The sequence below is a fragment of the Phalangium opilio genome, unplaced genomic scaffold, assembly GCF_054372755.1.
Source record: "Phalangium opilio isolate 3A_F unplaced genomic scaffold, DU_Popi_V2 ptg000089l_1, whole genome shotgun sequence".
Lineage (NCBI taxonomy): Eukaryota > Metazoa > Arthropoda > Arachnida > Opiliones > Phalangiidae > Phalangium > Phalangium opilio.
The window spans coordinates 2,191,266-2,215,977 of NW_028324194.1; the positions used below are offsets into that span (position 1 = coordinate 2,191,266).

Below are 24,712 nucleotides of genomic sequence, written 5' to 3' on the forward strand. Positions count from 1 at the left end.
TACATTGGACTCTAAACACGCGAGTTCGAATCTCGACTCCGTCGTTTTAACCGGATTTTTTTAATCACAAATTCAGGCAAAATAATTAAACCAGTTTTAAATCAAGGACGGGGTGGCCGAGTGGTTAAGGCGATGGACTGCTAATACATTGGGCTCTGCCCGCGCGAGTTCGAATCTCGCCTCCGTCGTTTTATCCGTTTTGTTTTGAACACAAATGCAGTCAAAATGATTTAACTCCTTTAAATCGCGGACAGGGTGGCCGAGTGATAAAGGCGATGGACTGCTAATCCATTGAGCTCTGCCCGCGCGAGTTCGAATCTCGCCTCAGTCGTTTTAATCGGATTGTTTTAATCACAAATTCAGGCAAAATAATTGAACCAGTTTTAAATCGAGGACTGGGTGGTTAAGGCGATGGACTGCTATTCCATTGGGCTCTGCCCGCGCGAGTTCGAATCTCGCCTCCGTCGTTTTATCTGTTTTGTTTTGAACACAAATGCAGGCAAAATGATTAAACTCGTTTAAATCCCGGAAGGGATTTCCGAGTGGTTAAGGCGATGGATTGCTGATACATTGAGCTCTAAACACGCGAGTTCGAATCTCGCCTCTGTCGTTTTAACCGGATTGTTTTAATCACAAATTCAGGCAAAATAATTAAACCAGTTTTAAATCAAGGACGGGGTGGCCGAGTGGTTAAGGCGAAGGACTGCTAATCCATTGGGCTCTGCCCGCGCGAGTTCGAATCTCGCCTCCGTCGTTTTATCTGTTTTGTTTTGAACACAAATGCAGCCAAAATGATTAAACTCGTTTAAATGGCGAAAGGGATTTCCGAGTGGTTAAGGCGATGGATTGCTGATACATTGGGCTCTTAACACGCGAGTTCGAATCTCGCCTACGTCGTTTTAACCAGATTGTTTTAATCACAAATTCAGGCAAAATAATTAAACCAGTTTTAAATCGAGGACGGGATGGCCGAGTTGTTAAGGCGATGGATTGCTAATACATTGGGCCCTGAACACGCGAGTTCGAATCTCGCCTCCCTCGTTTTAACCGGATTGTTTTAATCACAAATTCAGGCAAAATAATTAAACCAGTTTTAAATCGAGGACAGGATGGTTAAGGCGTTGGACTGCTAATCCATTGGGCTCTGCCCGCGCAAGTTCGAATCTCGCCTCAGTCGTTTTAATCGGATTGTTTTAATCACAAATTCAGGCAAAATAATTGAACCAGTTTTAAATCGAGGACAGGGTTGTTAAGGCGATGGACTGCTAATCCATTGGGCTCTGCCCGCGCGAGTTCGAATCTCGCCTCCTTCGTTTTATCCCTTTTGTTTTGAACACAAATGCACTCAAAATGATTTAACTCCTTTAAATCCCGGAAGGGATGGCCGAGTGGTTAAGGCGATGGAATGCTGATACATTGGACTCTAAACACGCGAGTTCGAATCTCGACTCCGTCGTTTTAACCGGATTGTTTTAATCACAAATTCAGGCAAAATAATTAAACCAGTTTTAAATCAAGGACGGGGTGGCCGAGTGGTTAAGGCGATGGACTGCTAATACATTGGGCTCTGCCCGCGCGAGTTCGAATCTCGCCTCCGTCGTTTTATCCGTTTTGTTTTGAACACAAATGCAGTCAAAATGATTTAACTCCTTTAAATCGCGGAAGGGATGGCCGAGTGGTTAAGGCGATGGAATGCTGATACATTGGGCTCTAAACACGCGAGTTCGAATCACGCTTCCGTCGTTTTAACCGGATTGTTATAATCACAAATTCAAGCAAAATAATTAAACCAGTTTTAAATCAAGGACGGGGTGGCCGATTGATAAAGGCGATGGACTGCTAATCCATTGGGCTCTGCCCGTGCGAGTTCGAATCTCGCCTCAGTCGTTTTAATCGGATTGTTTTAATCACAAATTCAGGCAAAATAATTGAACCAGTTTTAAATCGAGGACAGGGTGGTTAAGGCGATGGACTGCTAATCCATTGGGCTCTGCCCGCGCGAGTTCGAATCTCGCCTCAGTCGTTTTATCCGTTTTGTTTTGAACACAAATGCACTCAAAATGATTTAACTCCTTTAAATCCCGGAAGGGATGGCCGAGTGGTTAAGGCGATGGAATGCTGATACATTGGACTCTAAACACGCGAGTTCGAATCTCGACTCCGTCGTTTTAACCGGATTGTTTTAATCACAAATTCAGGCAAAATAATTAAACCAGTTTTAAATCAAGGACGGGGTGGCCGAGTGGTTAAGGCGATGGACTGCTAATACATTGGGCTCTGCCCGCGCGAGTTCGAATCTTGCCTCCGTCGTTTTATCCGTTTTGTTTTGAACACAAATGCAGTCAAAATGATTTAACTCGGTTAAATCGAGGAAGGGATGGCCGAGGGGTTAAGGCGATGGACTGCTATTCCATTGGGCTCTGCCCGCGCGAGTTCGAATCTCGCCTCCGTCGTTTTATCTGTTTTGTTTTGAACACAAATGCAGGCAAAATGATTAAACTCGTTTAAATCCCGGAAGGGATTTCCGAGTGGTTAAGGCGATGGATTGCTGATACATTGAGCTCTAAACACGCGAGTTCGAATCTCGCCTCTGTCGTTTTAACCGGATTGTTTTAATCACAAATTCAGGCAAAATAATTAAACCAGTCTTAAATCAAGGACGGGGTGGCCGAGTGGTTAAGGCGATGGACTGCTAATCCATTGGGCTCTGCCCGCGCGAGTTCGAATCTCGCCTCCGTCGTTTTATCTGTTTTGTTTTTAACACAAATGCAGGCAAAATGATTAAACTCGTTTAAATCCCGGAAGGGATTTCCGAGTGGTTAAGGCGATGGATTGCTGATACATTGAGCTCTAAACACGCGAGTTCGAATCTCGCCTCTGTCGTTTTAACCGGATTGTTTTAATCACAAATTCAGGCAAAATAATTAAACCAGTTTTAAATCAAGGACGGGGTGGCCGAGTGGTTAAGGCGAAGGACTGCTAATCCATTGGGCTCTGCCCGCGCGAGTTCGAATCTCGCCTCCGTCGTTTTATCTGTTTTGTTTTGAACACAAATGCAGCCAAAATGATTAAACTCGTTTAAATCGCGAAAGGGATTTCCGAGTGGTTAAGGCGATGGATTGCTGATACATTGGGCTCTTAACACGCGAGTTCGAATCTCGCCTACGTCGTTTTAACCGGATTGTTTTAATCACAAATTCAGGCAAAATAATTAAACCAGGTTTAAATCGAGGACGGGATGGCCGAGTTGTTAAGGCGATGGATTGCTAATACATTGGGCCCTGAACACGCGAGTTCGAATCTCGCCTCCCTCGTTTTAACCGGATTGTTTTAATCACAAATTCAGGCAAAATAATTAAACCAGTTTTAAATCGAGGACAGGATGGTTAAGGCGTTGGACTGCTAATCCATTGGGCTCTGCCCGCGCGAGTTCGAATCTCGCCTCAGTCGTTTTAATCGGATTGTTTTAATCACAAATTCAGGCAAAATAATTGAACCAGTTTTAAATCGAGGACAGGGTTGTTAAGGCGATGGACTGCTAATCCATTGGGCTCTGCCCGCGCGAGTTCGAATCTCGCCTCCTTCGTTTTATCCCTTTTGTTTTGAACACAAATGCACTCAAAATGATTTAACTCCTTTAAATCTCGGAAGGGATGGCCGAGTGGTTAAGGCGATGGATTGCTGATACATTGGGCTCTTAACACGCGAGTTCGAATCTCGCCTACGTCGTTTTAACCGGATTGTTTTAATCACAAATTCAGGCAAAATAATTAAACCAGTTTTAGATCGAGGACGGGATGGCCGAGTTGTTAAGGCGATGGATTGCTAATACATTGGGCCCTGAACACGCGAGTTCGAATCTCGCCTCCCTCGTTTTAACCGGATTGTTTTAATCACAAATTCAGGCAAAATAATTAAACCAGTTTTAAATCGAGGACAGGATGGTTAAGGCGTTGGACTGCTAATCCATTGGGCTCTGCCCGCGCGAGTTCGAATCTCGCCTCAGTCGTTTTAATCGGATTGTTTTAATCACAAATTCAGGCAAAATAATTGAACCAGTTTTAAATCGAGGACAGGGTTGTTAAGGCGATGGACTGCTAATCCATTGGGCTCTGCCCGCGCGAGTTCGAATCTCGCCTCCTTCGTTTTATCCCTTTTGTTTTGAACACAAATGCACTCAAAATGATTTAACTCCTTTAAATCTCGGAAGGGATGGCCGAGTGGTTAAGGCGATGGATTGCTGATACATTGGGCTCTTAACACGCGAGTTCGAATCTCGCCTACGTCGTTTTAACCGGATTGTTTTAATCACAAATTCAGGCAAAATAATTAAACCAGTTTTAGATCGAGGACGGGATGGCCGAGTTGTTAAGGCGATGGATTGCTAATACATTGGGCCCTGAACACGCGAGTTCGAATCTCGCCTCCCTCGTTTTAACCGGATTGTTTTAATCACAAATTCAGGCAAAATAATTAAACCAGTTTTAAATCGAGGACAGGATGGTTAAGGCGTTGGACTGCTAATCCATTGGGCTCTGCCCGCGCGAGTTCGAATCTCGCCTCAGTCGTTTTAATCGGATTGTTTTAATCACAAATTCAGGCAAAATAATTGAACCAGTTTTAAATCGAGGACAGGGTTGTTAAGGCGATGGACTGCTAATCCATTGGGCTCTGCCCGCGCGAGTTCGAATCTCGCCTCCTTCGTTTTATCCCTTTTGTTTTGAACACAAATGCACTCAAAATGATTTAACTCCTTTAAATCTCGGAAGGGATGGCCGAGTGGTTAAGGCGATGGATTGCTGATACATTGGGCTCTTAACACGCGAGTTCGAATCTCGCCTACGTCGTTTTAACCGGATTGTTTTAATCACAAATTCAGGCAAAATAATTAAACCAGTTTTAGATCGAGGACGGGATGGCCGAGTTGTTAAGGCGATGGATTGCTAATACATTGGGCCCTGAACACGCGAGTTCGAATCTCGCCTCCCTCGTTTTAACCGGATTGTTTTAATCACAAATTCAGGCAAAATAATTAAACCAGTTTTAAATCGAGGACAGGATGGTTAAGGCGTTGGACTGCTAATCCATTGGGCTCTGCCCGCGCGAGTTCGAATCTCGCCTCAGTCGTTTTAATCGGATTGTTTTAATCACAAATTCAGGCAAAATAATTGAACCAGTTTTAAATCGAGGACAGGGTTGTTAAGGCGATGGACTGCTAATCCATTGGGCTCTGCCCGCGCGAGTTCGAATCTCGCCTCCTTCGTTTTATCCGTTTTGTTTTGAACACAAATGCACTCAAAATGATTTAACTCCTTTAAATCCCGGAAGGGATGGTCGAGTGGTTAAGGCGATGGAATGCTGATACATTGGGCTCTAAACACGCGAGTTCGAATCTCGCTTCCGTCGTTTTAACCGGATTGTTATAATCACAAATTCAGGCAAAATAATTAAACCAGTTTTAAATCAAGGACGGGGTGGCCGAGTGATAAAGGCGATGGACTGCTAATCCATTGGGCTCTGCCCGCGCGAGTTCGAATCTCGCCTCAGTCGTTTTAATCGGATTGTTTTAATCACAAATTCAGGCAAAATAATTGAACCAGTTTTAAATCGAGGACAGGGTGGTTAAGGCGATGGACTGCTAATCCATTGGGCTCTGCCCGCGCGAGTTCGAATCTCGCCTCCGTCGTTTTATCCGTTTTGTTTTGAACACAAATGCACTCAAAATGATTTAACTCCTTTAAATCCCGGAAGGGATGGCCGAGTGGTTAAGGCGATGGAATGCTGATACATTGGACTCTAAACACGCGAGTTCGAATCTCGACTCCGTCGTTTTAACCGGATTGTTTTAATCACAAATTCAGGCAAAATAATTAAACCAGTTTTAAATCAAGGACGGGGTGGCCGAGTGGCTAAGGCGATGGACTGCTAATACATTGGGCTCTGCCCGCGCGAGTTCGAATCTCGCCTCCGTCGTTTTATCCGTTTTGTTTTGAACACAAATGCAGTCAAAATGATTTAACTCGGTTAAATCGAGGAAGGGATGGCCGGGGGGTTAAGGCGATGGACTGCTATTCCATTGGGCTCTGCCCGCGCGAGTTCGAATCTCGCCTCCGTCGTTTTATCTGTTTTGTTTTGAACACAAATGCAGGCAAAATGATTAAACTCGTTTAAATCCCGGAAGGGATTTCCGAGTGGTTAAGGCGATGGATTGCTGATACATTGAGCTCTAAACACGCGAGTTCGAATCTCGCCTCTGTCGTTTTAACCGGATTGTTTTAATCACAAATTCAGGCAAAATAATTAAACCAGTTTTAAATCAAGGACGGGGTGGCTTAGTGGTTAAGGCGATGGACTGCTGATCCATTGGGCTCTGCCCGCGCGAGTTCGAATCTCGCCTCCGTCGTTTTATCTGTTTTGTTTTGAACACAAATGCAGCCAAAATGATTAAACTCGTTTAAATCGCGAAAGGGATTTCCGAGTGGTTAAGGCGATGGACTGCTAATACATTGGGCTCTGCCCGCGCGAGTTCGAATGTCGCCTCCGTCGTTTTATCCGTTTTGTTTTGAACACAAATGCAGTCAAAATGATTTAACTCGGTTAAATCGAGGAAGGGATGGCCGAGGGGTTAAGGCGATGGACTGCTATTCCATTGGGGTCTGCCCGCGCGAGTTCGAATCTCGCCTCCGTCGTTTATCTGTTTTGTTTTGAACACAAATGCAGGCAAAATGATTAAACTCGTTTAAATCCCGGAAGGGATTTCCGAGTGGTTAAGGCGATGGATTGCTGATACATTGAGCTGTAAACACGCGAGTTAGAATCTCGCCTACGTCGTTTTAACCGGATTGTTTTAATCACAAATTCAGGCAAAATAATTAAACCAGTTTTAAATCGAGGACAGGATGGTTAAGGCGTTGGACTGCTAATCCATTGGGCTCTGCCCGCGCGAGTTCGAATCTCGCCTCAGTCGTTTTAATCGGATTGTTTTAATCACAAATTCAGGCAAAATAATTGAACCAGTTTTAAATCGAGGACAGGGTTGTTAAGGCGATGGACTGCTAATCCATTGGGCTCTGCCCGCGCGAGTTCGAATCTCGCCTCCTTCGTTTTATCCGTTTTGTTTTGAACACAAATGCACTCAAAATGATTTAACTCCTTTAAATCCCGGAAGGGATGGCCGAGTGGTTAAGGCGATGGAATGCTGATACATTGGACTCTAAACACGCGAGTTCGAATCTCGACTCCGTCGTTTTAACCGGATTGTTTTAATCACAAATTCAGGCAAAATAATTAAACCAGTTTTAAATCAAGGACGGGGTGGCTTAGTGGTTAAGGCGATGGACTGCTAATCCATTGGGCTCTGCCCGCGCGAGTTCGAATCTCGCCTCCGTCGTTTTATCTGTTTTGTTTTGAACACAAATGCAGCCAAAATGATTAAACTCGTTTAAATCGCGAAAGGGATTTCCGAGTGGTTAAGGCGATGGACTGCTAATACATTGGGCTCTGCCCGCGCGAGTTCGAATCTCGCCTCTGTCGTTTTATCCGTTTTGTTTTGAACACAAATGCAGTCAAAATGATTTAACTCGGTTAAATCGAGGAAGGGATGGCCGAGGGGTTAAGGCGATGGACTGCTATTCTATTGGGCTCTGCCCGCGCGAGTTCGAATCTCGCCTCCGTCGTTTTATCTGTTTTGTTTTGAACACAAATGCAGGCAAAATGATTAAACTCGTTTAAATCCCGGAAGGGATTTCCGAGTTGTTAAGGCGATGGATTGCTAATATATTGGGCCCTGAACACGCGAGTTCGAATCTCGCCTCCCTCGTTTTAACCGGATTGTTTTAATCACAAATTCAGGCAAAATAATTAAACCAGTTTTAAATCGAGGACAGGATGGTTAAGGCGTTGGACTGCTAATCCATTGGGCTCTGCCCGCGCGAGTTCGAATCTCGCCTCAGTCGTTTTAATCGGATTGTTTTAATCACAAATTCAGGCAAAATAATTGAACCAGTTTTAAATCGAGGACAGGGTTGTTAAGGCGATGGACTGCTAATCCATTGGGCTCTGCCCGCGCGAGTTCGAATCTCGCCTCCTTCGTTTTATCCGTTTTGTTTTGAACACAAATGCACTCAAAATGATTTAACTCCTTTAAATCCCGGAAGGGATGGCCGAGTGGTTAAGGCGATGGAATGCTGATACATTGGACTCTAAACACGCGAGTTCGAATCTCGACTCCGTCGTTTTAACCGGATTGTTTTAATCACAAATTCAGGCAAAATAATTAAACCAGTTTTAAATCAAGGACGGGGTGGCCGAGTGGTTAAGGCGATGGACTGCTAATACATTGGGCCCTGAACACGCGAGTTCGAATCTCGCCTCCCTCGTTTTAACCGGATTGTTTTAATCACAAATTCAGGCAAAATAATTAAACCAGTTTTAAATCGAGGACAGGATGGTTAAGGCGTTGGACTGCTAATCCATTGGGCTCTGCCCGCGCGAGTTCGAATCTCGCCTCAGTCGTTTTAATCGGATTGTTTTAATCACAAATTCAGGCAAAATAATTGAACCAGTTTTAAATCGAGGACAGGGTTGTTAAGGCGATGGACTGCTAATTCATTGGGCTCTAAACACGCGAGTTCGAATCTCGCCTCCGTCGTTTTAACCGGATTGTTTTAATCACAAATTCAGGCAAAATAATTAAACCAGTTTTAAATCGAGGACGGGGTGGCCGAGTGGTTAACGCGATGGACTGCTAATCCATTGGGCTCTGCCCGCGCGAGTTCGAATCTCGCCTCCGTCGTTTTATCTGTTTTGTTTTGAACACAAATGCAGCCAAAATGATTAAACTCGTTTAAATCGCGAAAGGGATTTCCGAGTGGTTAAGGCGATGGATTGCTGATACATTGGGCTCTTAACACGCGAGTTCGAATCTCGCCTACGTCGTTTTAACCGGATTGTTTTAATCACAAATTCAGGCAAAATAATTAAACCAGTTTTAAATCGAGGACGGGATGGCCGAGTTGTTAAGGCGATGGATTGCTAATACATTGGGCCCTGAACACGCGAGTTCGAATCTCGCCTCCCTCGTTTTAACCGGATTGTTTTAATCACAAATTCAGGCAAAATAATTAAACCAGTTTTAAATCGAGGACAGGATAGTTAAGGCGTTGGACTGCTAATCCATTGGGCTCTGCCCGCGCGAGTTTGAATCTCGCCTCAGTCGTTTTAATCGGATTGTTTTAATCACAAATTCTGGCAAAATAATTGAACCAGTTTTAAATCGAGGACAGGGTTGTTAAGGCGATGGAATGCTAATCCATTGGGCTCTGCCCGCGCGAGTTCGAATCTCGCCTCCTTCGTTTTATCCGTTTTGTTTTGAACACAAATGCAGTCAAAATGATTAAACTCGGTTAAATCGAGGAAGGGATGGCCGAGTGGTTAACGCGATGGATTGCTAATTCATTGGGCTCTAAACACGCGAGTTCGAATCTCGCCTCCGTCGTTTTATCTGTTTTGTTTTGAACACAAATGCAGCCAAAATGATTAAACTCGTTTAAATCGCGAAAGGGATTTCCGAGTGGTTAAGGCGATGGATTGCTGATACATTGGGCTCTTAACACGCGGAATCGAATCTCGCCTACGTCGTTTTAACCGGATTGTTTTAATCACAAATTCAGGCAAAATAATTAAACCAGTTTTACATCAAGGACGGGGTGGCCGAGTGGTTAAGGCGATGGACTGCTAATACATTGGGCTCTGCCCGCGCGAGTTCGAATCTCGCCTCCGTCGTTTTATCCGTTTTGTTTTGAACACAAATGCAGTCAAAATGATTTAACTCGGTTAAATCGAGGAAGGGATGGCCGAGGGGTTAAGGCGATGGACTGCTATTCCATTGGGCTCTGCCCGCGCGAGTTCGAATCTCGCCTCCGTCGTTTTATCTGTTTTGTTTTGAACACAAATGCAGGCAAAATGATTAAACTCGTTTAAATCCCGGAAGGGATTTCCGAGTGGTTAAGGCGATGGATTGCTGATACATTGAGCTCTAAACACGCGAGTTCGAATCTCGCCTCTGTCGTTTTAACCGGATTGTTTTAATCACAAATTCAGGCAAAATAATTAAACCAGTTTTAAATCAAGAACGGGGTGGCCGAGCGGTTAAGGCGATGGACTGCTAATCCATTGGGCTCTGCCCGCGCGAGTTCGAATCTCGCCTCCGTCGTTTTATCTGTTTTGTTTTGAACACAAATGCAGCCAAAATGATTAAACTCGTTTAAATCGCGAAAGGGATTTCCGAGTGGTTAAGGCGATGGATTGCTGATACATTGGGCTCTTAACACGCGAGTTCGAATCTCGCCTCCGTCGTTTTATCCGTTTTGTTTTGAACACAAATGCAGTCAAAATGATTTAACTCGGTTAAATCGAGGAAGGGATGGCCGAGGGGTTAAGGCGATGGACTGCTATTCCATTGGGGTCTGCCCGCGCGAGTTCGAATCTCGCCTCCGTCGTTTATCTGTTTTGTTTTGAACACAAATGCAGGCAAAATGATTAAACTCGTTTAAATCCCGGAAGGGATTTCCGAGTGGTTAAGGCGATGGATTGCTGATACATTGAGCTGTAAACACGCGAGTTAGAATCTCGCCTACGTCGTTTTAACCGGATTGTTTTAATCACAAATTCAGGCAAAATAATTAAACCAGTTTTAAATCGAGGACAGGATGGTTAAGGCGTTGGACTGCTAATCCATTGGGCTCTGCCCGCGCGAGTTCGAATCTCGCCTCAGTCGTTTTAATCGGATTGTTTTAATCACAAATTCAGGCAAAATAATTGAACCAGTTTTAAATCGAGGACAGGGTTGTTAAGGCGATGGACTGCTAATCCATTGGGCTCTGCCCGCGCGAGTTCGAATCTCGCCTCCTTCGTTTTATCCGTTTTGTTTTGAACACAAATGCACTCAAAATGATTTAACTCCTTTAAATCCCGGAAGGGATGGCCGAGTGGTTAAGGCGATGGAATGCTGATACATTGGACTCTAAACACGCGAGTTCGAATCTCGACTCCGTCGTTTTAACCGGATTGTTTTAATCACAAATTCAGGCAAAATAATTAAACCAGTTTTAAATCAAGGACGGGGTGGCTTAGTGGTTAAGGCGATGGACTGCTAATCCATTGGGCTCTGCCCGCGCGAGTTCGAATCTCGCCTCCGTCGTTTTATCTGTTTTGTTTTGAACACAAATGCAGCCAAAATGATTAAACTCGTTTAAATCGCGAAAGGGATTTCCGAGTGGTTAAGGCGATGGACTGCTAATACATTGGGCTCTGCCCGCGCGAGTTCGAATCTCGCCTCTGTCGTTTTATCCGTTTTGTTTTGAACACAAATGCAGTCAAAATGATTTAACTCGGTTAAATCGAGGAAGGGATGGCCGAGGGGTTAAGGCGATGGACTGCTATTCTATTGGGCTCTGCCCGCGCGAGTTCGAATCTCGCCTCCGTCGTTTTATCTGTTTTGTTTTGAACACAAATGCAGGCAAAATGATTAAACTCGTTTAAATCCCGGAAGGGATTTCCGAGTTGTTAAGGCGATGGATTGCTAATATATTGGGCCCTGAACACGCGAGTTCGAATCTCGCCTCCCTCGTTTTAACCGGATTGTTTTAATCACAAATTCAGGCAAAATAATTAAACCAGTTTTAAATCGAGGACAGGATGGTTAAGGCGTTGGACTGCTAATCCATTGGGCTCTGCCCGCGCGAGTTCGAATCTCGCCTCAGTCGTTTTAATCGGATTGTTTTAATCACAAATTCAGGCAAAATAATTGAACCAGTTTTAAATCGAGGACAGGGTTGTTAAGGCGATGGACTGCTAATCCATTGGGCTCTGCCCGCGCGAGTTCGAATCTCGCCTCCTTCGTTTTATCCGTTTTGTTTTGAACACAAATGCACTCAAAATGATTTAACTCCTTTAAATCCCGGAAGGGATGGCCGAGTGGTTAAGGCGATGGAATGCTGATACATTGGACTCTAAACACGCGAGTTCGAATCTCGACTCCGTCGTTTTAACCGGATTGTTTTAATCACAAATTCAGGCAAAATAATTAAACCAGTTTTAAATCAAGGACGGGGTGGCCGAGTGGTTAAGGCGATGGACTGCTAATACATTGGGCCCTGAACACGCGAGTTCGAATCTCGCCTCCCTCGTTTTAACCGGATTGTTTTAATCACAAATTCAGGCAAAATAATTAAACCAGTTTTAAATCGAGGACAGGATGGTTAAGGCGTTGGACTGCTAATCCATTGGGCTCTGCCCGCGCGAGTTCGAATCTCGCCTCAGTCGTTTTAATCGGATTGTTTTAATCACAAATTCAGGCAAAATAATTGAACCAGTTTTAAATCGAGGACAGGGTTGTTAAGGCGATGGACTGCTAATTCATTGGGCTCTAAACACGCGAGTTCGAATCTCGCCTCCGTCGTTTTAACCGGATTGTTTTAATCACAAATTCAGGCAAAATAATTAAACCAGTTTTAAATCGAGGACGGGGTGGCCGAGTGGTTAACGCGATGGACTGCTAATCCATTGGGCTCTGCCCGCGCGAGTTCGAATCTCGCCTCCGTCGTTTTATCTGTTTTGTTTTGAACACAAATGCAGCCAAAATGATTAAACTCGTTTAAATCGCGAAAGGGATTTCCGAGTGGTTAAGGCGATGGATTGCTGATACATTGGGCTCTTAACACGCGAGTTCGAATCTCGCCTACGTCGTTTTAACCGGATTGTTTTAATCACAAATTCAGGCAAAATAATTAAACCAGTTTTAAATCGAGGACGGGATGGCCGAGTTGTTAAGGCGATGGATTGCTAATACATTGGGCCCTGAACACGCGAGTTCGAATCTCGCCTCCCTCGTTTTAACCGGATTGTTTTAATCACAAATTCAGGCAAAATAATTAAACCAGTTTTAAATCGAGGACAGGATAGTTAAGGCGTTGGACTGCTAATCCATTGGGCTCTGCCCGCGCGAGTTTGAATCTCGCCTCAGTCGTTTTAATCGGATTGTTTTAATCACAAATTCTGGCAAAATAATTGAACCAGTTTTAAATCGAGGACAGGGTTGTTAAGGCGATGGAATGCTAATCCATTGGGCTCTGCCCGCGCGAGTTCGAATCTCGCCTCCTTCGTTTTATCCGTTTTGTTTTGAACACAAATGCAGTCAAAATGATTAAACTCGGTTAAATCGAGGAAGGGATGGCCGAGTGGTTAACGCGATGGATTGCTAATTCATTGGGCTCTAAACACGCGAGTTCGAATCTCGCCTCCGTCGTTTTATCTGTTTTGTTTTGAACACAAATGCAGCCAAAATGATTAAACTCGTTTAAATCGCGAAAGGGATTTCCGAGTGGTTAAGGCGATGGATTGCTGATACATTGGGCTCTTAACACGCGGAATCGAATCTCGCCTACGTCGTTTTAACCGGATTGTTTTAATCACAAATTCAGGCAAAATAATTAAACCAGTTTTACATCAAGGACGGGGTGGCCGAGTGGTTAAGGCGATGGACTGCTAATACATTGGGCTCTGCCCGCGCGAGTTCGAATCTCGCCTCCGTCGTTTTATCCGTTTTGTTTTGAACACAAATGCAGTCAAAATGATTTAACTCGGTTAAATCGAGGAAGGGATGGCCGAGGGGTTAAGGCGATGGACTGCTATTCCATTGGGCTCTGCCCGCGCGAGTTCGAATCTCGCCTCCGTCGTTTTATCTGTTTTGTTTTGAACACAAATGCAGGCAAAATGATTAAACTCGTTTAAATCCCGGAAGGGATTTCCGAGTGGTTAAGGCGATGGATTGCTGATACATTGAGCTCTAAACACGCGAGTTCGAATCTCGCCTCTGTCGTTTTAACCGGATTGTTTTAATCACAAATTCAGGCAAAATAATTAAACCAGTTTTAAATCAAGAACGGGGTGGCCGAGCGGTTAAGGCGATGGACTGCTAATCCATTGGGCTCTGCCCGCGCGAGTTCGAATCTCGCCTCCGTCGTTTTATCTGTTTTGTTTTGAACACAAATGCAGCCAAAATGATTAAACTCGTTTAAATCGCGAAAGGGATTTCCGAGTGGTTAAGGCGATGGATTGCTGATACATTGGGCTCTTAACACGCGAGTTCGAATCTCGCCTACGTCGTTTTAACCGGATTGTTTTAATCACAAATTCAGGCAAAATAATTAAACCAGTTTTAAATCGAGGACAGGATGGTTAAGGCGTTGGACTGCTAATCCATTGGGCTCTGCCCGCGCGAGTTCGAATCTCGCCTCAGTCGTTTTAATCGGATTGTTTTAATCACAAATTCAGGCAAAATAATTGAACCAGTTTTAAATCGAGGACAGGGTTGTTAAGGCGATGGACTGCTAATCCATTGGGCTCTGCCCGCGCGAGTTCGAATCTCGCCTCCTTCGTTTTATCCGTTTTGTTTTGAACACAAATGCAGTCAAAATGATTAAACTCGGTTAAATCGAGGAAGGGATGGCCGAGTGGTTAACGCGATGGATTGCTAATTCATTGGGCTCTAAACACGCGAGTTCGAATCTCGCCTCCGTCGTTTTAACCGGATTGTTTTAATCACAAATTCAGGCAAAATAATTAAACCAGTTTTAAATCAAGGACGGGGTGGCCGAGTGGTTAAGGCGATGGACTGCTATTACATTGGGCTCTGCCCGCGCGAGTTCGAATCTCGCCTCCGTCGTTTTATCCGTTTTGTTTTGAACACAAATGCAGTCAAAATGATTTAACTCGGTTAAATCGAGGAAGGGATGGCCGAGGGGTTAAGGCGATGGACTGCTATTCCATTGGGCTCTGCCCGCGCGAGTTCGAATCTCGCCTCCGTCGTTTTATCTGTTTTGTTTTGAACACAAATGCATGCAAAATGATTTAACTCCTTTAAATCCCGGAAGGGATGGCCGAGTGGTTAAGGCGATGGAATGCTGATACTTTGGACTCTAAACACGCGAGTTCGAATCTCGACTCCGTCGTTTTAACCGGATTGTTTTAATCACAAATTCAGGCAAAATAATTAAACCAGTTTTAAATCAAGGACGGGGTGGCCGAGTGGTTAAGGCGATGGACTGCTAATACATTGGGCCCTGAACACGCGAGTTCGAATCTCGCCTCCCTCGTTTTAACCGGATTGTTTTAATCACAAATTCAGGCAAAATAATTAAACCGGTTTTAAATCGAGGACAGGGGGGTTAAGGCGACGGACTGCTAATCCATTGGGCTCTGCCCGCGCGAGTTCGAATCTAGCCTCCGTCGTTTTAACCGGATTGTTTTAATCACAAATTCAGGCAAAATAATTAAACCAGTTTAAATCGAGGACAGGGTGGTTAAGGCGATAGAATGCTAATCCATTGGGCTCTGCCCGCGCGTGTTCGAATCTCGCCTCCGTCGTTTTATCTGTTTTGTTTTGAACACAAATGCAGCCAAAATGATTAAACTCGTTTAAATCGCGAAAGGGATTTCCGAGTGGTTAAGGCGATGGATTGCTGATACATTGGGCTCTTAACACGCGGAATCGAATCTCGCCTACGTCGTTTTAACCGGATTGTTTTAATCACAAATTCAGGCAAAATAATTAAACCAGTTTTACATCAAGGACGGGGTGGCCGAGTGGTTAAGGCGATGGACTGCTAATACATTGGGCTCTGCCCGCGCGAGTTCGAATCTCGCCTCCGTCGTTTTATCCGTTTTGTTTTGAACACAAATGCAGTCAAAATGATTTAACTCGGTTAAATCGAGGAAGGGATGGCCGAGGGGTTAAGGCGATGGACTGCTATTCCATTGGGCTCTGCCCGCGCGAGTTCGAATCTCGCCTCCGTCGTTTTATCTGTTTTGTTTTGAACACAAATGCAGGCAAAATGATTAAACTCGTTTAAATCCCGGAAGGGATTTCCGAGTGGTTAAGGCGATGGATTGCTGATACATTGAGCTCTAAACACGCGAGTTCGAATCTCGCCTCTGTCGTTTTAACCGGATTGTTTTAATCACAAATTCAGGCAAAATAATTAAACCAGTTTTAAATCAAGAACGGGGTGGCCGAGCGGTTAAGGCGATGGACTGCTAATCCATTGGGCTCTGCCCGCGCGAGTTCGAATCTCGCCTCCGTCGTTTTATCTGTTTTGTTTTGAACACAAATGCAGCCAAAATGATTAAACTCGTTTAAATCGCGAAAGGGATTTCCGAGTGGTTAAGGCGATGGATTGCTGATACATTGGGCTCTTAACACGCGAGTTCGAATCTCGCCTACGTCGTTTTAACCGGATTGTTTTAATCACAAATTCAGGCAAAATAATTAAACCAGTTTTAAATCGAGGACAGGATGGTTAAGGCGTTGGACTGCTAATCCATTGGGCTCTGCCCGCGCGAGTTCGAATCTCGCCTCAGTCGTTTTAATCGGATTGTTTTAATCACAAATTCAGGCAAAATAATTGAACCAGTTTTAAATCGAGGACAGGGTTGTTAAGGCGATGGACTGCTAATCCATTGGGCTCTGCCCGCGCGAGTTCGAATCTCGCCTCCTTCGTTTTATCCGTTTTGTTTTGAACACAAATGCACTCAAAATGATTTAACTCCTTTAAATCCCGGAAGGGATGGCCGAGTGGTTAAGGCGATGGAATGCTGATACATTGGACTCTAAACACGCGAGTTCGAATCTTGACTCCGTCGTTTTAACCGGATTGTTTTAATCACAAATTCAGGCAAAATAATTAAACCAGTTTTAAATCAAGGACGGGGTGGCCGAGTGGTTAAGGCGATGGACTGCTAATACATTGGGCTCTGCCCGCGCGAGTTCGAATCTCTCCTCCGTCGTTTTATCCGTTTTGTTTTGAACACAAATGCAGTCAAAATGATTTAACTCCTTTAAATCGCGGAAGGGATGGCCGAGTGGTTAAGGCGATGGAATGCTGATACATTGGGCTCTAAACACGCGAGTTCGAATCTCGATTCCGTCGTTTTAACCGGATTGTTATAATCACAAATTCAGGCAAAATAATTAAACCAGTTTTAAATCAAGGACGGGGTGGCCGAGTGGTAAAGGCGATGGACTGCTAATCCATTGGGCTCTGCCCGCGCGAGTTCGAATCTCGCCTCAGCCGTTTTAATCGGATTGTTTTAATCACAAATTCAGGCAAAATAACTAAACCAGTTTTAAATCGAGGACAGGGTGGTTAAGGCGATGGACTGCTAATCCATTGGGCTCTGCCCGCGCGAGTTCGAATCTCGCCTCCTTCGTTTTATCCGTTTTGTTTTGAACACAAATGCACTCAAAATGATTTAACTCCTTTAAATCCCGGAAGGGATGGCCGAGTGGTTAAGGCGATGGAATGCTGATACATTGGACTCTAAACACGCGAGTTCGAATCTCGCCTCAGTCGTTTTAACCGGATTGTTTTAATCACAAATTCAGGCAAAATAATTGAACCAGTTTTAAATCGAGGACAGGGTGGTTAAGGCGATGGACTGCTAATCCATTGGGCTCTGCCCGCGCGAGTTCGAATCTCGCCTCAGTCGTTTTATCCGTTTTGTTTTGAACACAAATGCACTCAAAATGATTTAACTCCTTTAAATCCCGGAAGGGATGGCCGAGTGGTTAAGGCGATGGAATGCTGATACATTGGACTCTAAACACGCGAGTTCGAATCTCGCCTCTGTCGTTTTAACCGGATTGTTTTAATCACAAATTCAGGCAAAATAATTAAACCAGTTTTAAATCAAGAACGGGGTGGCCGAGCGGTTAAGGCGATGGACTGCTAATCCATTGGGCTCTGCCCGCGCGAGTTCGAATCTCGCCTCCGTCGTTTTATCTGTTTTGTTTTGAACACAAATGCAGCCAAAATGATTAAACTCGTTTAAATCGCGAAAGGGATTTCCGAGTGGTTAAGGCGATGGATTGCTGATACATTGGGCTCTTAACACGCGAGTTCGAATCTCGCCTACGTCGTTTTAACCGGATTGTTTTAATCACAAATTCAGGCAAAATAATTAAACCAGTTTTAAATCGAGGACAGGATGGTTAAGGCGTTGGACTGCTAATCCATTGGGCTCTGCCCGCGCGAGTTCGAATCTCGCCTCAGTCGTTTTAATCGGATTGTTTTAATCACAAATTCAGGCAAAATAATTGAACCAGTTTTAAATCGAGGACAGGGTTGTTAAGGCGATGGACTGCTAATCCATTGGGCTCTGCCCGCGCGAGTTCGAATCTCGCCTCCTTCGTTTTATCCGTTTTGTTTTGAACACAAATGCACTCAAAATGATTTAACTCCTTTAAATCCCGGAAGGGATGGCCGAGTGGTTAAGGCGATGGAATGCTGATACATTGGACTCTAAACACGCGAGTTCGAATCTTGACTCCGTCGTTTTAACCGGATTGTTTTAATCACAAATTCAGGCAAAATAATTAAACCAGTTTTAAATCAAGGACGGGGTGGCCGAGTGGTTAAGGCGATGGACTGCTAATACATTGGGCTCTGCCCGCGCGAGTTCGAATCTCTCCTCCGTCGTTTTATCCGTTTTGTTTTGAACACAAATGCAGTCAAAATGATTTAACTCCTTTAAATCGCGGAAGGGATGGCCGAGTGGTTAAGGCGATGGAATGCTGATACATTGGGCTCTAAACACGCGAGTTCGAATCTCGATTCCGTCGTTTTAACCGGATTGTTATAATCACAAATTCAGGCAAAATAATTAAACCAGTTTTAAATCAAGGACGGGGTGGCCGAGTGGTAAAGGCGATGGACTGCTAATCCATTGGGCTCTGCCCGCGCGAGTTCGAATCTCGCCTCAGTCGTTTTAATCGGATTGTTTTAATCACAAATTCAGGCAAAATAACTAAACCAGTTTTAAATCGAGGACAGGGTGGTTAAGGCGATGGACTGCTAATCCATTGGGCTCTGCCCGCGCGAGTTCGAATCTCGCCTCCTTCGTTTTATCCGTTTTGTTTTGAACACAAATGCACTCAAAATGATTTAACTCCTTTAAATCCCGGAAGGGATGGCCGAGTGGTTAAGGCGATGGAATGCTGATACATTGGACTCTAAACACGCGAGTTCGAATCTCGCCTCAGTCGTTTTAACCGGATTGTTTTAATCACAAATTCAGGCAAAATAATTGAACCAGTTTTAAATCGAGGACAGGGTGGTTAAGGCGATGGACTGCTAATCCATTGGGCTCTGCCCGCGCGAGTTCGAATCTCGCCTCAGTCGTTTTATCCGTTTTGTTTTGAACACAAATGCACTCAAAATGATTTAACTCCTTTAAATCCCGGAAGGGATGGCCGAGTGGTTAAGGCGATGGAATGCTGATACATTGGACTCTAAACACGCGAGTTCGAATCTCGACTCCGTCGTTTTAACCGGATTGTTTTAATCACAAATTCAGGCAAAATAATTAAACCAGTTTTAAATCAAGGACGGGGTGGCCGAGTGGTTAAGGCGATGGACTGCTAATACATTGGGCTCTGCCCGCGCGAGTTCGAATCTCGCCTCCGTCGTTTTATCCGTTTTGTTTTGAACACAAATGCAGTCAAAATGATTTAACTCGGTTAAATCGAGGAAGGGATGGCCGAGGGGTTAAGGCGATGGACTGCTATTCCATTGGGCTCTGCCCGCGCGAGTTCGAATCTCGCCTCCGTCGTTTTATCTGTTTTGTTTTGAACACAAATGCAGGCAATATGATTAAACTCGTTTAAATCTCGGAAGGGATTTCCGAGTGGTTAAGGCGATGGATTGCTGATACATTGAGCTCTAAACACGCGAGTTCGAATCTCGCCTCTGTCGTTTTAACCGGATTGTTATAATCACAAATTCAGGCAAAATAATTAAACCAGTTTTAAATCAAGGACGGGGTGGCCGAGTGGTTAAGGCGATGGACTGCTAATCCATTGGGCTCTGCCGGCGCGAGTTCGAATCTCTCCTCCGTCGTTTTATCCGTTTTGTTTTGAACACAAATGCAGTCAAAATGATTTAACTCCTTTAAATCGCGGAAGGGATGGCCGAGTGGTTAAGGCGATGGAATGCTGATACATTGGGCTCTAAACACGCGAGTTCGAATCTCGATTCCGTCGTTTTAACCGGATTGTTATAATCACAAATTCAGGCAAAATAATTAAACCAGTTCTAAATCAAGGACGGGGTGGCCGAGTGGTAAAGGCGATGGACTGCTAATCCATTGGGCTCTGCCCGCGCGAGTTCGAATCTCGCCTCAGTCGTTTTAATCGGATTGTTTTAATCACAAATTCAGGCAAAATAACTAAACCAGTTTTAAATCGAGGACAGGGTGGTTAAGGCGATGGACTGCTAATCCATTGGGCTCTGCCCGCGCGAGTTCGAATCTCGCCTCCTTCGTTTTATCCGTTTTGTTTTGAACACAAATGCACTCAAAATGATTTAACTCCTTTAAATCCCGGAAGGGATGGCCGAGTGGTTAAGGCGATGGAATGCTGATACATTGGACTCTAAACACGCGAGTTCGAATCTCGCCTCAGTCGTTTTAACCGGATTGTTTTAATCACAAATTCAGGCAAAATAATTGAACCAGTTTTAAATCGAGGACAGGGTGGTTAAGGCGATGGACTGCTAATCCATTGGGCTCTGCCCGCGCGAGTTCGAATCTCGCCTCCGTCGTTTTATCTGTTTTGTTTTGAACACAAATGCAGCCAAAATGATTAAACTCGTTTAAATCGCGAAAGGGATTTCCGAGTGGTTAAGGCGATGGATTGCTGATACATTGGGCTCTTAACACGCGAGTTCGAATCTCGCCTACGTCGTTTTAACCGGATTGTTTTAATCACAAATTCAGGCAAAATAATTAAACCAGTTTTAAATCGAGGACAGGATGGTTAAGGCGTTGGACTGCTAATCCATTGGGCTCTGCCCGCGCGTGTTCGAATCTCGCCTCAGTCGTTTTAATCGGATTGTTTTAATCACAAATTCAGGCAAAATAATTGAACCAGTTTTAAATCGAGGACAGGGTGGTTAAGGCGATGGACTGCTAATCCATTGGGCTCTGCCCGCGCGAGTTCGAATCTCGCCTCAGTCGTTTTATCCGTTTTGTTTTGAACACAAATGCACTCAAAATGATTTAACTCCTTTAAATCCCGGAAGGGATGGCCGAGTGGTTAAGGCGATGGAATGCTGATACATTGGACTCTAAACACGCGAGTTCGAATCTCGACTCCGTCGTTTTAACCGGATTGTTTTAATCACAAATTCAGGCAAAATAATTAAACCAGTTTTAAATCAAGGACGGGGTGGCCGAGTGGTTAAGGCGATGGACTGCTAATACATTGGGCTCTGCCCGCGCGAGTTCGAATCTCGCCTCCGTCGTTTTATCCGTTTTGTTTTGAACACAAATGCAGTCAAAATGATTTAACTCGGTTAAATCGAGGAAGGGATGGCCGAGGGGTTAAGGCGATGGACTGCTATTCCATTGGGCTCTGCCCGCGCGAGTTCGAATCTCGCCTCCGTCGTTTTATCTGTTTTGTTTTGAACACAAATGCAGGCAATATGATTAAACTCGTTTAAATCTCGGAAGGGATTTCCGAGTGGTTAAGGCGATGGATTGCTGATACATTGAGCTCTAAACACGCGAGTTCGAATCTCGCCTCTGTCGTTTTAACCGGATTGTTATAATCACAAATTCAGGCAAAATAATTAAACCAGTTTTAAATCAAGGACGGGGTGGCCGAGTGGTTAAGGCGATGGACTGCTAATCCATTGGGCTCTGCCGGCGCGAGTTCGAATCTCTCCTCCGTCGTTTTATCCGTTTTGTTTTGAACACAAATGCAGTCAAAATGATTTAACTCCTTTAAATCGCGGAAGGGATGGCCGAGTGGTTAAGGCGATGGAATGCTGATACATTGGGCTCTAAACACGCGAGTTCGAATCTCGATTCCGTCGTTTTAACCGGATTGTTATAATCACAAATTCAGGCAAAATAATTAAACCAGTTCTAAATCAAGGACGGGGTGGCCGAGTGGTAAAGGCGATGGACTGCTAATCCATTGGGCTCTGCCCGCGCGAGTTCGAATCTCGCCTCAGTCGTTTTAATCGGATTGTTTTAATCACAAATTCAGGCAAAATAACTAAACCAGTTTTAAATCGAGGACAGGGTGGTTAAGGCGATGGACTGCTAATCCATTGGGCTCTGCCCGCGCGAGTTCGAATCTCGCCTCCTTCGTTTTATCCGTTTTGTTTTGAACACAAATGCACTCAAAATGATTTAACTCCTTTAAATCCCGGAAGGGATGGCCGAGTGGTTAAGGCGATGGAATGCTGATACATTGGACTCTAAACACGCGAGTTCGAATCTCGCCTCAGTCGTTTTAACCGGATTGTTTTAATCACAAATTCAGGCAAAATAATTGAACCAGTTTTAAATCGAGGACAGGGTGGTTAAGGCGATGGACTGCTAATCCATTGGGCTCTGCCCGCGCGAGTTCGAATCTCGCCTCCGTCGTTTTATCTGTTTTGTTTTGAACACAAATGCAGCCAAAATGATTAAACTCGTTTAAATCGCGAAAGGGATTTCCGAGTGGTTAAGGCGATGGATTGCTGATACATTGGGCTCTTAACACGCGAGTTCGAATCTCGCCTACGTCGTTTTAACCGGATTGTTTTAATCACAAATTCAGGCAAAATAATTAAACCAGTTTTAAATCGAGGACAGGATGGTTAAGGCGTTGGACTGCTAATCCATTGGGCTCTGCCCGCGCGTGTTCGAATCTCGCCTCAGTCGTTTTAATCGGATTGTTTTAATCACAAATTCAGGCAAAATAATTGAACCAGTTTTAAATCGAGGACAGGGTTGTTAAGGCGATGGACTGCTAATCCATTGGGCTCTGCCCGCGCGAGTTCGAATCTCGCCTTCTTCGTTTTATCCGTTTTGTTTTGAACACAAATGCACTCAAAATGATTTAACTCCTTTAAATCCCGGAAGGGATGGCCGAGTGGTTAAGGCGATGGAATGCTGATACATTGGACTCTAAACACGCGAGTTCGAATCTTGACTCCGTCGTTTTAACCGGATTGTTTTAATCACAAATTCAGGCAAAATAATTAAACCAGTTTTAAATCAAGGACGGGGTGGCCGAGTGGTTAAGGCGATGGACTGCTAATACATTGGGCTCTGCCCGCGCGAGTTCGAATCTCTCCTCCGTCGTTTTATCCGTTTTGTTTTGAACACAAATGCAGTCAAAATGATTTAACTCCTTTAAATCGCGGAAGGGATGGCCGAGTGGTTAAGGCGATGGAATGCTGATACATTGGGCTCTAAACACGCGAGTTCGAATCTCGATTCCGTCGTTTTAACCGGATTGTTATAATCACAAATTCAGGCAAAATAATTAAACCAGTTTTAAATCAAGGACGGGGTGGCCGAGTGGTAAAGGCGATGGACTGCTAATCCATTGGGCTCTGCCCGCGCGAGTTCGAATCTCGCCTCAGTCGTTTTAATCGGATTGTTTTAATCACAAATTCAGGCAAAATAACTAAACCAGTTTTAAATCGAGGACAGGGTGGTTAAGGCGATGGACTGCTAATCCATTGGGCTCTGCCCGCGCGAGTTCGAATCTCGCCTCCTTCGTTTTATCCGTTTTGTTTTGAACACAAATGCACTCAAAATGATTTAAATCCTTTAAATCCCGGAAGGGATGGCCGAGTGGTTAAGGCGATGGAATGCTGATACATTGGACTCTAAACACGCGAGTTCGAATCTCGCCTCAGTCGTTTTAACCGGATTGTTTTAATCACAAATTCAGGCAAAATAATTGAACCAGTTTTAAATCGAGGACAGGGTGGTTAAGGCGATGGACTGCTAATCCATTGGGCTCTGCCCGCGCGAGTTCGAATCTCGCCTCAGTCGTTTTATCCGTTTTGTTTTGAACACAAATGCACTCAAAATGATTTAACTCCTTTAAATCCCGGAAGGGATGGCCGAGTGGTTAAGGCGATGGAATGCTGATACATTGGACTCTAAACACGCGAGTTCGAATCTCGACTCCGTCGTTTTAACCGGATTGTTTTAATCACAAATTCAGGCAAAATAATTAAACCAGTTTTAAATCAAGGACGGGGTGGCCGAGTGGTTAAGGCGATGGACTGCTAATACATTGGGCTCTGCCCGCGCGAGTTCGAATCTCGCCTCCGTCGTTTTATCCGTTTTGTTTTGAACACAAATGCAGTCAAAATGATTTAACTCGGTTAAATCGAGGAAGGGATGGCCGAGGGGTTAAGGCGATGGACTGCTATTCCATTGGGCTCTGCCCGCGCGAGTTCGAATCTCGCCTCCGTCGTTTTATCTGTTTTGTTTTGAACACAAATGCAGGCAATATGATTAAACTCGTTTAAATCTCGGAAGGGATTTCCGAGTGGTTAAGGCGATGGATTGCTGATACATTGAGCTCTAAACACGCGAGTTCGAATCTCGCCTCTGTCGTTTTAACCGGATTGTTATAATCACAAATTCAGGCAAAATAATTAAACCAGTTTTAAATCAAGGACGGGGTGGCCGAGTGGTTAAGGCGATGGACTGCTAATCCATTGGGCTCTGCCGGCGCGAGTTCGAATCTCGCCTCCGTCGTTTTATCTGTTTTGTTTTGAACACAAATGCAGCCAAAATGATTAAACTCGTTTAAATCGCGAAAGGGATTTCCGAGTGGTTAAGGCGATGGATTGCTGAT

The 24,712-nt window shown here is 44.6% G+C and overlaps 50 non-coding genes across 50 annotated transcripts; all 50 read left to right on the top strand.

Moving 5' to 3' along the window:
• Positions 1-106: 106 nt before the first annotated feature.
• TRNAS-GCU (transfer RNA serine (anticodon GCU)) lies at positions 107-188 on the top strand. The gene has a single exon. It is a non-coding gene; the product is annotated as a tRNA-Ser (tRNA).
• A 61-nt stretch (positions 189-249) lies between these two features.
• On the top strand, positions 250-331 carry TRNAS-GCU (transfer RNA serine (anticodon GCU)). Its single transcript has one exon. It is a non-coding gene; the product is annotated as a tRNA-Ser (tRNA).
• A 341-nt stretch (positions 332-672) lies between these two features.
• TRNAS-GCU (transfer RNA serine (anticodon GCU)) lies at positions 673-754 on the top strand. Its single transcript has one exon. It is a non-coding gene; the product is annotated as a tRNA-Ser (tRNA).
• A 764-nt stretch (positions 755-1,518) lies between these two features.
• On the top strand, positions 1,519-1,600 carry TRNAS-GCU (transfer RNA serine (anticodon GCU)). Its single transcript has one exon. It is a non-coding gene; the product is annotated as a tRNA-Ser (tRNA).
• A 205-nt stretch (positions 1,601-1,805) lies between these two features.
• On the top strand, positions 1,806-1,887 carry TRNAS-GCU (transfer RNA serine (anticodon GCU)). The gene has a single exon. It is a non-coding gene; the product is annotated as a tRNA-Ser (tRNA).
• A 341-nt stretch (positions 1,888-2,228) lies between these two features.
• TRNAS-GCU (transfer RNA serine (anticodon GCU)) lies at positions 2,229-2,310 on the top strand. The gene has a single exon. It is a non-coding gene; the product is annotated as a tRNA-Ser (tRNA).
• A 61-nt stretch (positions 2,311-2,371) lies between these two features.
• Positions 2,372-2,453, top strand: TRNAS-GCU (transfer RNA serine (anticodon GCU)). The gene has a single exon. It is a non-coding gene; the product is annotated as a tRNA-Ser (tRNA).
• Positions 2,454-2,658: 205 nt separating this feature from the next.
• On the top strand, positions 2,659-2,740 carry TRNAS-GCU (transfer RNA serine (anticodon GCU)). The gene has a single exon. It is a non-coding gene; the product is annotated as a tRNA-Ser (tRNA).
• Positions 2,741-2,945: 205 nt separating this feature from the next.
• TRNAS-GCU (transfer RNA serine (anticodon GCU)) lies at positions 2,946-3,027 on the top strand. Its single transcript has one exon. It is a non-coding gene; the product is annotated as a tRNA-Ser (tRNA).
• Positions 3,028-5,468: 2,441 nt separating this feature from the next.
• Positions 5,469-5,550, top strand: TRNAS-GCU (transfer RNA serine (anticodon GCU)). Its single transcript has one exon. It is a non-coding gene; the product is annotated as a tRNA-Ser (tRNA).
• Positions 5,551-5,891: 341 nt separating this feature from the next.
• Positions 5,892-5,973, top strand: TRNAS-GCU (transfer RNA serine (anticodon GCU)). The gene has a single exon. It is a non-coding gene; the product is annotated as a tRNA-Ser (tRNA).
• Positions 5,974-6,034: 61 nt separating this feature from the next.
• TRNAS-GCU (transfer RNA serine (anticodon GCU)) lies at positions 6,035-6,116 on the top strand. Its single transcript has one exon. It is a non-coding gene; the product is annotated as a tRNA-Ser (tRNA).
• Positions 6,117-6,321: 205 nt separating this feature from the next.
• Positions 6,322-6,403, top strand: TRNAS-GCU (transfer RNA serine (anticodon GCU)). The gene has a single exon. It is a non-coding gene; the product is annotated as a tRNA-Ser (tRNA).
• A 204-nt stretch (positions 6,404-6,607) lies between these two features.
• TRNAS-GCU (transfer RNA serine (anticodon GCU)) lies at positions 6,608-6,689 on the top strand. Its single transcript has one exon. It is a non-coding gene; the product is annotated as a tRNA-Ser (tRNA).
• Positions 6,690-7,308: 619 nt separating this feature from the next.
• Positions 7,309-7,390, top strand: TRNAS-GCU (transfer RNA serine (anticodon GCU)). The gene has a single exon. It is a non-coding gene; the product is annotated as a tRNA-Ser (tRNA).
• Positions 7,391-7,594: 204 nt separating this feature from the next.
• On the top strand, positions 7,595-7,676 carry TRNAS-GCU (transfer RNA serine (anticodon GCU)). Its single transcript has one exon. It is a non-coding gene; the product is annotated as a tRNA-Ser (tRNA).
• A 1,036-nt stretch (positions 7,677-8,712) lies between these two features.
• On the top strand, positions 8,713-8,794 carry TRNAS-GCU (transfer RNA serine (anticodon GCU)). The gene has a single exon. It is a non-coding gene; the product is annotated as a tRNA-Ser (tRNA).
• Positions 8,795-9,701: 907 nt separating this feature from the next.
• On the top strand, positions 9,702-9,783 carry TRNAS-GCU (transfer RNA serine (anticodon GCU)). Its single transcript has one exon. It is a non-coding gene; the product is annotated as a tRNA-Ser (tRNA).
• Positions 9,784-9,844: 61 nt separating this feature from the next.
• Positions 9,845-9,926, top strand: TRNAS-GCU (transfer RNA serine (anticodon GCU)). The gene has a single exon. It is a non-coding gene; the product is annotated as a tRNA-Ser (tRNA).
• Positions 9,927-10,131: 205 nt separating this feature from the next.
• Positions 10,132-10,213, top strand: TRNAS-GCU (transfer RNA serine (anticodon GCU)). The gene has a single exon. It is a non-coding gene; the product is annotated as a tRNA-Ser (tRNA).
• Positions 10,214-10,417: 204 nt separating this feature from the next.
• Positions 10,418-10,499, top strand: TRNAS-GCU (transfer RNA serine (anticodon GCU)). Its single transcript has one exon. It is a non-coding gene; the product is annotated as a tRNA-Ser (tRNA).
• Positions 10,500-11,118: 619 nt separating this feature from the next.
• On the top strand, positions 11,119-11,200 carry TRNAS-GCU (transfer RNA serine (anticodon GCU)). Its single transcript has one exon. It is a non-coding gene; the product is annotated as a tRNA-Ser (tRNA).
• A 204-nt stretch (positions 11,201-11,404) lies between these two features.
• TRNAS-GCU (transfer RNA serine (anticodon GCU)) lies at positions 11,405-11,486 on the top strand. The gene has a single exon. It is a non-coding gene; the product is annotated as a tRNA-Ser (tRNA).
• A 1,036-nt stretch (positions 11,487-12,522) lies between these two features.
• On the top strand, positions 12,523-12,604 carry TRNAS-GCU (transfer RNA serine (anticodon GCU)). The gene has a single exon. It is a non-coding gene; the product is annotated as a tRNA-Ser (tRNA).
• Positions 12,605-13,511: 907 nt separating this feature from the next.
• TRNAS-GCU (transfer RNA serine (anticodon GCU)) lies at positions 13,512-13,593 on the top strand. The gene has a single exon. It is a non-coding gene; the product is annotated as a tRNA-Ser (tRNA).
• Positions 13,594-13,654: 61 nt separating this feature from the next.
• TRNAS-GCU (transfer RNA serine (anticodon GCU)) lies at positions 13,655-13,736 on the top strand. The gene has a single exon. It is a non-coding gene; the product is annotated as a tRNA-Ser (tRNA).
• A 205-nt stretch (positions 13,737-13,941) lies between these two features.
• TRNAS-GCU (transfer RNA serine (anticodon GCU)) lies at positions 13,942-14,023 on the top strand. The gene has a single exon. It is a non-coding gene; the product is annotated as a tRNA-Ser (tRNA).
• A 620-nt stretch (positions 14,024-14,643) lies between these two features.
• Positions 14,644-14,725, top strand: TRNAS-GCU (transfer RNA serine (anticodon GCU)). The gene has a single exon. It is a non-coding gene; the product is annotated as a tRNA-Ser (tRNA).
• A 61-nt stretch (positions 14,726-14,786) lies between these two features.
• TRNAS-GCU (transfer RNA serine (anticodon GCU)) lies at positions 14,787-14,868 on the top strand. Its single transcript has one exon. It is a non-coding gene; the product is annotated as a tRNA-Ser (tRNA).
• A 763-nt stretch (positions 14,869-15,631) lies between these two features.
• Positions 15,632-15,713, top strand: TRNAS-GCU (transfer RNA serine (anticodon GCU)). Its single transcript has one exon. It is a non-coding gene; the product is annotated as a tRNA-Ser (tRNA).
• A 61-nt stretch (positions 15,714-15,774) lies between these two features.
• TRNAS-GCU (transfer RNA serine (anticodon GCU)) lies at positions 15,775-15,856 on the top strand. Its single transcript has one exon. It is a non-coding gene; the product is annotated as a tRNA-Ser (tRNA).
• A 205-nt stretch (positions 15,857-16,061) lies between these two features.
• On the top strand, positions 16,062-16,143 carry TRNAS-GCU (transfer RNA serine (anticodon GCU)). Its single transcript has one exon. It is a non-coding gene; the product is annotated as a tRNA-Ser (tRNA).
• Positions 16,144-16,763: 620 nt separating this feature from the next.
• TRNAS-GCU (transfer RNA serine (anticodon GCU)) lies at positions 16,764-16,845 on the top strand. Its single transcript has one exon. It is a non-coding gene; the product is annotated as a tRNA-Ser (tRNA).
• A 204-nt stretch (positions 16,846-17,049) lies between these two features.
• TRNAS-GCU (transfer RNA serine (anticodon GCU)) lies at positions 17,050-17,132 on the top strand. Its single transcript has one exon. It is a non-coding gene; the product is annotated as a tRNA-Ser (tRNA).
• Positions 17,133-17,752: 620 nt separating this feature from the next.
• On the top strand, positions 17,753-17,834 carry TRNAS-GCU (transfer RNA serine (anticodon GCU)). The gene has a single exon. It is a non-coding gene; the product is annotated as a tRNA-Ser (tRNA).
• A 620-nt stretch (positions 17,835-18,454) lies between these two features.
• Positions 18,455-18,536, top strand: TRNAS-GCU (transfer RNA serine (anticodon GCU)). Its single transcript has one exon. It is a non-coding gene; the product is annotated as a tRNA-Ser (tRNA).
• Positions 18,537-18,741: 205 nt separating this feature from the next.
• Positions 18,742-18,823, top strand: TRNAS-GCU (transfer RNA serine (anticodon GCU)). Its single transcript has one exon. It is a non-coding gene; the product is annotated as a tRNA-Ser (tRNA).
• Positions 18,824-19,443: 620 nt separating this feature from the next.
• Positions 19,444-19,525, top strand: TRNAS-GCU (transfer RNA serine (anticodon GCU)). The gene has a single exon. It is a non-coding gene; the product is annotated as a tRNA-Ser (tRNA).
• A 61-nt stretch (positions 19,526-19,586) lies between these two features.
• On the top strand, positions 19,587-19,668 carry TRNAS-GCU (transfer RNA serine (anticodon GCU)). Its single transcript has one exon. It is a non-coding gene; the product is annotated as a tRNA-Ser (tRNA).
• A 205-nt stretch (positions 19,669-19,873) lies between these two features.
• TRNAS-GCU (transfer RNA serine (anticodon GCU)) lies at positions 19,874-19,955 on the top strand. The gene has a single exon. It is a non-coding gene; the product is annotated as a tRNA-Ser (tRNA).
• A 205-nt stretch (positions 19,956-20,160) lies between these two features.
• On the top strand, positions 20,161-20,242 carry TRNAS-GCU (transfer RNA serine (anticodon GCU)). Its single transcript has one exon. It is a non-coding gene; the product is annotated as a tRNA-Ser (tRNA).
• A 1,035-nt stretch (positions 20,243-21,277) lies between these two features.
• On the top strand, positions 21,278-21,359 carry TRNAS-GCU (transfer RNA serine (anticodon GCU)). Its single transcript has one exon. It is a non-coding gene; the product is annotated as a tRNA-Ser (tRNA).
• Positions 21,360-21,420: 61 nt separating this feature from the next.
• On the top strand, positions 21,421-21,502 carry TRNAS-GCU (transfer RNA serine (anticodon GCU)). The gene has a single exon. It is a non-coding gene; the product is annotated as a tRNA-Ser (tRNA).
• Positions 21,503-21,707: 205 nt separating this feature from the next.
• On the top strand, positions 21,708-21,789 carry TRNAS-GCU (transfer RNA serine (anticodon GCU)). Its single transcript has one exon. It is a non-coding gene; the product is annotated as a tRNA-Ser (tRNA).
• Positions 21,790-21,994: 205 nt separating this feature from the next.
• Positions 21,995-22,076, top strand: TRNAS-GCU (transfer RNA serine (anticodon GCU)). Its single transcript has one exon. It is a non-coding gene; the product is annotated as a tRNA-Ser (tRNA).
• A 1,035-nt stretch (positions 22,077-23,111) lies between these two features.
• Positions 23,112-23,193, top strand: TRNAS-GCU (transfer RNA serine (anticodon GCU)). The gene has a single exon. It is a non-coding gene; the product is annotated as a tRNA-Ser (tRNA).
• Positions 23,194-23,398: 205 nt separating this feature from the next.
• On the top strand, positions 23,399-23,480 carry TRNAS-GCU (transfer RNA serine (anticodon GCU)). Its single transcript has one exon. It is a non-coding gene; the product is annotated as a tRNA-Ser (tRNA).
• A 620-nt stretch (positions 23,481-24,100) lies between these two features.
• TRNAS-GCU (transfer RNA serine (anticodon GCU)) lies at positions 24,101-24,182 on the top strand. The gene has a single exon. It is a non-coding gene; the product is annotated as a tRNA-Ser (tRNA).
• A 61-nt stretch (positions 24,183-24,243) lies between these two features.
• Positions 24,244-24,325, top strand: TRNAS-GCU (transfer RNA serine (anticodon GCU)). Its single transcript has one exon. It is a non-coding gene; the product is annotated as a tRNA-Ser (tRNA).
• Positions 24,326-24,530: 205 nt separating this feature from the next.
• Positions 24,531-24,612, top strand: TRNAS-GCU (transfer RNA serine (anticodon GCU)). Its single transcript has one exon. It is a non-coding gene; the product is annotated as a tRNA-Ser (tRNA).
• The last annotated feature ends 100 nt before the right edge of the window (positions 24,613-24,712 follow it).